Below are 8,265 nucleotides of genomic sequence, written 5' to 3'. Positions count from 1 at the left end.
AATGAGTTGACACTTCCAACGAGCTGTCCACCGCAACCCCAAGATCTCTCTCCTGGTGGGTCACTGACAGCTCAGACCCCCTCAGCATATATGTGAAGTTGGGTTTTTTTGCCCCAATGTGCATCACTTTACACTTACTTACACTGAACTGCATTTGCAAAGCACTGGTCCCAGTACATATCCTTGGGGGACACCACTTCTTCTTCCATGTAGAGAACTGTCCATTTATACCTACCCTGTTTCCTGTCCCTCAGCCAGTTAGCAATCCACAAATGAACCTGTTCCCTTATCCCATGACCGGGGCGTAGCTATAATTGAGCAAAATGGTTCAAAGAACTTGGGCCCTCCAGCTCCGTCCCTCTCTATTTTCTTCATTATCTCCCTCACTCTGCGGGGCCACCAGAGAGAAGGATGAACACGGGCCCCCTCTCCCCTAGCTATGCCCCTGCCCATGACTAAGTTTTCTCAAGAGTCTTTATTTATTACATTTTATATCCCGCTCTTCCTCCAAGGAGCCCAGAGCGATGTACTACATACTTAAGTTTCTCCTTACAACAACTCTGTAAAATTGGTTAGGCCTACTTTCTTCGATGATGAACTTTGTCAAAAGCTTTTTGAAAGTCCAAGTATACTATGTCAACTGGATCACCTTGATCTACACACTTGTTGACACTCTCAAAGAACTCCAAAAGGTTGGTGAGGCAAGATTTACCTTTGCAGAAGCCATGTTGGTTCTCCTTCAGCTGGGCCTGTTCTATATGCTTAACAATATTATCCCTGAGAATGTTTTTCATCAGTTTGCCCAGAACAGACGTTAAACTAACTGGCCTGTAATTTCCCAGATCCCACCTGGATCTCTTTTTGAAAATCAGTGTTACATTGGCTACTTTCCAGTCCTCTGGTACAGAACCTGATTGTAGGGATCAGTTATATCCCTATAACTGATCTTGTCAAATCTCAAGAGGCAGAATGTCCTGGACTGCCACCAATGGAATTGAGAGGAGTGGAACCGCAAGCAGACCCCCCACCTACCCAATTATCAATGTTCAAGCAGATTCCTACTGGGGAAGGTGGTCCTTCAGGTGAATCCAGCTCAGTACTGAGTTATTTAGTAATACTGATTGGCAGCAGCCCTCCAAGATTTCAGACAAGAGGTCTTTCCTAGACCTACTTGGAGATGTCGGTAGATTGAGGTCCTTCCCACAAAACTTGTACTCTTGCACTGTACTGCTTAAACAGTACATACATACAAATATTTATATACTTTTCGACTAAAGTTCCCAAAGCGGTTTACACAGAGAAAACAATAATAAAGTAATAAGATGGATCCCTGTCCCCAAAGGGCTCATAGTACTCTTTAACAAATTAGAAAGCTTTCAATTTCGCTGGGAGAGGAGGGAGCTTGTGGGCATATAGTTGATTTCCAGTCCAAGCATAACAATCTAGATCTGTATCATTAGGTCTGAGTGTCTCATAGCTTTTCCTGGAACTATATGAATGGTCTAATCTCGAGAGCACCATTCTTAAGTAAGAATACATACTAAGAATTGCTTAACACAGCCCTATTCACACACATTTAACACTCATGAGTGTACAGTCTACACAGGTATAGATCTGTACATAGATGCAATTATTCATACGTTAAGTTGAACACAGATAGGAAAGCAACACACTTCTTATCTGTACCACGGGTTTAAGGGACCTGAACCCAGGTTCACTTTTAAGATCCTCTTCCACTGAGCTATGGCCACATTCCCTAAAGCAAGGGGTTCTCAAAGTTGGACTTCAGCGCCAATCATTCCCAGCCACAATGGCCTTTGTGGCTGGGAATTATTATAGCCCAACAACATCTGGGGATCCAAGTTTGAGAACCCCTGCCTTAAGGGGAACATCCCTTTGGGGACAGGGTTACATCTTATTTGTTTATTTGTTTGTTATTTCTCTATATAAACCACCCTGAGCCATTTCTGGAAAGGCGGTATAGAAATTGAATGAATGAACGAACAAACATCTTACCGTGTTCACAGGTTGTCACTAATCCAAATGCAAATCAAGAGAGACCCTGCTTAGCAAAGGGGACAATTCATGCTCACTCTCACAAGACTGGCTCTCCTCCTTGAGCTCTTGATTACCTGAACATTAAATGCAGATCCTGGGTTACATTCAGTTTAATTTGCACCTGCACCGTAAAAGCACTGCATATTAAATGCTCTTGTTCTATGTAATTTCTTACCTTTACCTCCCAAAAATGCTCTATAAAATAATGCTTTTATAGTGTTGACCACTAGATGCTGCTTAAACCCCATGTACGTTGTTGCAGACATTTAAACAGCTTGTGTCCAAAAAGTCCATCTTGCCAAAGCATAAACCATCGCCGCCTCCCTTGAAATTATCCTTGATTTTGAGCAGTACCACAGAGACCCATCTGGACAGTCACTTGGAGGTCAATAAAGAAATAGTGCTGCTTTATTTATTCCGCTACCTACCCAGCAGCTGCCTACAGCAGGCAAACCTCTGCTAATAGAAGAACTTACTGACTGGTATGATGTGCAGTTCTAACAGGGACATTAAAACATGTGGGGCCACTGCTGCAGACCCATAAGCAGTGGTGCCGCTGTAGAGAACTGGCAGTAGTGTCACCTGCGTTACCACACTTTCCCCCATTCACTACAATGGAAATAAATATGGTAATGCTAATAGCACTACCACCGGTACTACTCTACAGCAACAATGCATCCCGGAATGCTGCAGTAATGCCACAAGTTTATTTATTTTTGTTTGTTTGTTTGTTTGTTTGTTTATTGTTAGATTTATATACCGCCTTTCATTAAAGCAATCCCAAGGCAGTTTACAGCAAAAAAAATTAACACAAGATGGTAAAAAAGACACAATTAAAATATTAAGTGGGGGGGGGAAATATTAAACAAATCTGATTTTAAAAAAATAATAATTTAATACAAAAGCATAAAAGCAATAAAAACTATAAAGAGCAGCAGCAGATAATCAAATAAATGCCTGGGCAAAAAGCCAAGATTTTACACTTTTTCTAAAAGCTGTGATGGAGACCAAGGAGTGAATAGCCACTGGGAGAGCGTTCCAGAGTCTGGGGGCAGCAACAGAGAAGGCCCTGTCCCCCGTGCACGACAACTGAGCCTCCTTCATTGTCAGCACCCGGAGCAGAACCCCCTCAGATGACCTTGTCAAGCGGGCAGAAACCCTTGGGAGCAGGCGGTCCCTCAGATATCCCGGGCCCAAACCATTTAGGGCTTTAAAGGTCAAAACCAGCACCTTGAATTGGACCCGGAAACAAACTGGTAGCCAGTGCAGGTCTTTCAAAATGGTTGTGATGTGTACCACCGGGCAGCTCCGGATAAAACCCTAGCTGCCGCATTTTGCACTAGCTGCAGTTTCCGGATATTCTTCAAGGGCAGCCCCACGTAGAGTGCATTACAGTAATCCAGCTTTGATGTGACTAAGGCATGGGTAACTGTGGCCAGATCTGCCTTCTTGAGAAAGGGACGCAGCTGGCGCACTAGCCAAAGCTGTGCAAAGGTACCCCTGGCCACCGCCTCCATCTGAGCTTCCAAAAGCAGAGCCGGGTCCAGTAATACCCCCAAGCTGCGTACTTGCTCCTTCAAGGGGAGTGCAACCCCATCCAGAACCGGTAAAATCTCCTCATCCCGATTGGCTCTCCTACTGACCAACAGTACTTCCGTCTTGTCTGGATTCAATTTCAGTTTGTTAGCACACATCCAAACCACCACGGCCTCCAGTTATCAAGTTATCACCTCTCCGTCAAAACTGCACAATGTGCACTGCATATCATGTTGGCCATTCAAATTATAATGTGGCACTGAATGGTGAACAACTGTGCTTGCCTACAGATCTGTACATGTCTACGCCTGGTCAGTGGCTGTAGATCAGTCTTCAACTGGTGGCAGCCTACCTTGAAGGAGCGGCATGCTCCTCGATTTGGGATCAGCGCAATCTCCCTACTGTGAGTAGATCCCAGGAAAGCATAGGGTAACCCCCATTTCGTCACAACTGTACACAGACAGTTTGTGTCAAAAGTCATGAGGCTATTCCCACGATCAGCCGAAATCGGGCTAGGGGAGCCTAGCCCGATTCTGGCTGATTGTGGGAGCCACCAGGCTCGCAGGCGAGCCCGGTTGCCTCCCAGCGGTTAACCCGCCTAAGTACCCCTCCCCTTAAACCCAGTTTTTTTCATCGTGAGTAGCTATGGAACAGCTCCGCGGTGCGGCTACTCATGAGTAGACCCCCAGAGGGGAGGTGAAAAGCCGCGCAGGGCATGCTGGAGCTTCTGGGAGCCGATCGGCCCCCGCTCCTCCCAGCATCCGCCGGCTCCGATACGGAGCCAACAGTCATGTGGCTGGCCGGTTCAGCCGCCCAGAGCAGACTGTGTGCTCGTGTGCGGGGAGAGCGGGCTTAAGCGGGCTAAGCCTTAGAAACCGGGTCTCACTGACTGTGAGACCCAGCTCCATGTGTGAATAGGGCGATGGTCACCTTATTGCTGAGCACCCTCCCTCAAATTTGAATGGGAAGGGCTTGGATAATATGAACGTCAGGAACTGCCTTCAAGGCAGACCATTCATTGGTCCATCTTGCTCAGTATTGTCTACACTGGCTCTCCAAAGTTTCTGGCAGGAGCCCTACCTGAGCAGCCAGGGAGTGAACCTGGGAAGTTCTGCATGCAAAGTCTACCACAGAGCTGCGGCCCCATTCTCTACAGATCACTGATATGCAATTCTCCATTTCAGATCTACTTCTCCTGCAGAGATTCACCAAAACTCAAGCCCAACCCCGAGAGCAGATTCAAGCGATGTTTTTTAAACATGTGCAAAAAAGCGACTTGCATTTAAATGACAAGATACACATGTGATGCTATCAGCTATGGCTGGTGAATATGTGTTTAAATAAGGTTTCTGTGTAGTAAACAGAGGCAGTGACTGGGGGAAAACAATCCTCCCATGTTTATTGCAGGAAAACCTAGTATCTGCATTAGTCACTACGAAGCGCCATACTGTTATTTAAATACACTGCTATAAACAGTAGCTTGCCTACCATATGCAAGTGAAAGCTAATGTCTGAATATCTGCATAGAACTTGTAAACATCATGATAGTCAAAGGCAAGGAAGGGGCAGTCCATTAGATGCACAAGCTAGCCGTCGCTCAGTGGCAAAGCATCCGCTTTGTGTGCAGAAGGTCTCAGGTTCAATCCCTGGCAGCATCTCCAGGTAGGGCTGAGAGAGGCTCCTGCCCGAATCCTTGGAGAGCTGCTGCCCAGTCTGTGTAGACAATACTGAGCTAGATGGACCAGTGGTCTGACTTGGTAAAAGGCAGCTTCCTATGTGCCTTTGTTACTCTTAATGCTGCATCTCAAACTATCACCTTGTATTGGGCTGGATCCAGAGAAGCACAGGCAGGGTTCTCCTTGTGCGAGGGGGCTTTCCCAGCCCTACCCCCTCCAAAAAAATTCACTCTTGGGGATTGGGGCCCTCCAGAAGAAGTCTCTTTAGAAATGCCCCATCCACAATACACCAGGCTGGCGAAAGAGTTGATTCAAGAAGAATGGACTCTGTTGTGCCACATCATTGCTCTATATGCTGAGTGGTGGCGACCTCCAGGCTTTGGATTGTGGGGGGAACAATTCGACCCACTTTCATGGTTTAAACATTGATTCCCAGGCTGTAAGCAGCACAAAGCTATGTTAGATGGTTTTTAATTCTAATAGGATTATCCTATCCCCCCACACCGGATAGTTATAAATGTATGAACCTAGCTAGCAAGAATCTCTCTCTCTCTCTCTCTCTCTCTCTCTCTCTCTCTCTCTCTCTCTCTCTATATATATATATATATATATATATATATATATATACACACACATATATATACACACACACATACATACATACACACACACACATACACATATACACACAATATCACACAGACACACAATATCACACAGACACACAAATATACACACACACACACACAGAGATATATATACACATACATACATACACACACATATGAGAGAGAGCGCGCGCACGCACAGTTCATTGATACTGAAATACAGCTGGTGGTTTGTCTAGCCCTGCCATTAGTGGAAGCTGCAGCCAGCTCAGAGCACACTACTTAATCATATGACCTTTACTGTTCTTCCTGACTTTGTTGTGGTGTATGGAAATCCCTTCAACCCAAAGGGACTGAAATTGGCCTTTCTGTCTTACTATCTCTGCCCACTAAGAAGTCATTAGGAGAATGTACATCTCTCCCTGAGAGTGGGTGGGAGCGAGAATCCTGAATTTGCATCAACAGCAGTACAATGTGCAACCCATGTGAAGTCATAAGAGCACCTTACATGCTGGTAGGGTTGTGCAAACTTATTCAAATCGATTCAACTCAAATCTGGGTGATTCGAGCGATTCAAATTTGATTCAAATCACCCCTTAAGTCAACCCTCCATGAGCTATTTTCAGGGGGCACAGAGGGCTTCCTGGGAAAGGGGAGGGCATCAAAATTTGCCACCAGTGCAGTTAGTTGGGGAGTGCTGTTAGGTTGCTCTCTCGCTGCACCAGTGAACTCTTGCTCTGTATGTCAACCTGTGTTTTGTTGGATGTTTAAGAGGAGGTTATGCAGACATCAGTTGGAAACTGGTTTGCTCCAGTACAATACAGTGTACAATGCCCTGGGGAACCTTGAGGTTCTTCCATGAGAAGGTCAGTAAAGGTATCCCTAAAAGACAGTTTGGTGTCCCTCCCCTTACCAACAGAAGTGCAGCTGGTGGGAATGGAAGAGGAGGCCTTTTCAATTGTGGCACCCCGATTATAGATGAACATCCCAAGAGAGGTGAAGCTGGCCCCTTTCATTGCCCACCTTTAAGCACACACTGAACAAATGGACTTTTTTCAGTGGACCTTTTCTTTTTTAAAAGTTAGGGCAGGGGCTCTCAAACTTGGGTCCCCAGATGTTGTTGGACTCCAGCTGCCATGGCTGAAAGACACTGTGGCTGAGGATGATAGGAGTTATAGCCCAGCAACATCTGGGGGCCCAGCTTTGAAAACTCCTGAGTTAGGGCCTTTTAAATAGTTATTGCTGCTATTGCTTTATTGTTATTGGCTGATATACAGAGCAAAGAAGCCCTGGGGCAGTGGGAGGATCTGGCTAACAGCACTACTAACTGCACCTCCCTCTCCTCAGGAAGCCCTCTCTGAGGCTCTCTGTGTGCCCTCAGGGACATATTTCAAGTGGCACAGAGGGCTCCCAGGGGAAGGGGAGGTCATCAAAAATTGTCCCTTCCCCAGTGCACCAGGTACAGTTAGTCTGGAAGTGCTGTTAGGCTGCTCCTAAGAACATATGCAAAGCCTTGTTTGCTCAGGCCCAAGGCCCATCTAGTCCAGCACCCTGTTTCCCACAGTGGCCCACCAGATGCCTCTGGGAAGCCAACAACCAGGAGATGAAGGCACGCACCTCCTGCCATTGCTCTCTTGCACTGGTATTCGGAGGCATCCTGCCTCTGAAACTTGAGGGGGCCTATAGCCATCTCTAGACTAGTCACCATTGGTAGATTTGTCCTCCATGAATTTGTTTAAGCCAATCTTGAAGCTATCCAAGCTGGTGGCCATCACCACATCCTGAGGCAGAAGCCATGCTGCCCCTGTGCTTCCTTGCTCTGTAGGTCAGCCAATGTTTGTTTGTTTTTAATTGACTTTTAGTTTTATACATTTTTATAAATTATAGTTTTAAATTTATATTGCTTTAAATTATGGATGCTACAACAGTATGGTGTATATTGTGTTGATAGGGAGGATGTACAATTTGAAATAAGATAAGATAAATAAGCAAGGATTCCCTCAAGCTCATTTTCAGATGCTCTGCTGAAAGCTTGGCAAGAGAAATGCACCTCACTGGGGCTTCCTCTGCTCATGCTTCTTTGGAACATCAGAAGCCATTTGCAGCTCAGAACCCTTTTTGTGTGTGTATATACGGAACAAATGCTTGCTGACCAGTTTTGTCCAGGATTTGGTGGGAGGTTGTTCTTTCAGTCTTTCAAGATCTTTGCAGGGTTTACCATTCCGATTGCTAATCTTTATTTTATGGGATCCTATAAGAATAAAGCGTAGAATCAGACATTTGATAACAAACACATAGGAGCCTTCAATCCTGTGTTGGCCTCCTACATGCAAAGCTGGAGTGAAAGACATTTGCAGGAGAGAAGCAGTAGGTAGGTGGGTGGGAGG

Source organism: Hemicordylus capensis, chromosome 3, assembly GCF_027244095.1.
Source record: "Hemicordylus capensis ecotype Gifberg chromosome 3, rHemCap1.1.pri, whole genome shotgun sequence".
NCBI classification, from domain to species: Eukaryota; Metazoa; Chordata; class Lepidosauria; order Squamata; family Cordylidae; genus Hemicordylus; species Hemicordylus capensis.
This window is presented reverse-complemented; position numbering follows the sequence as displayed.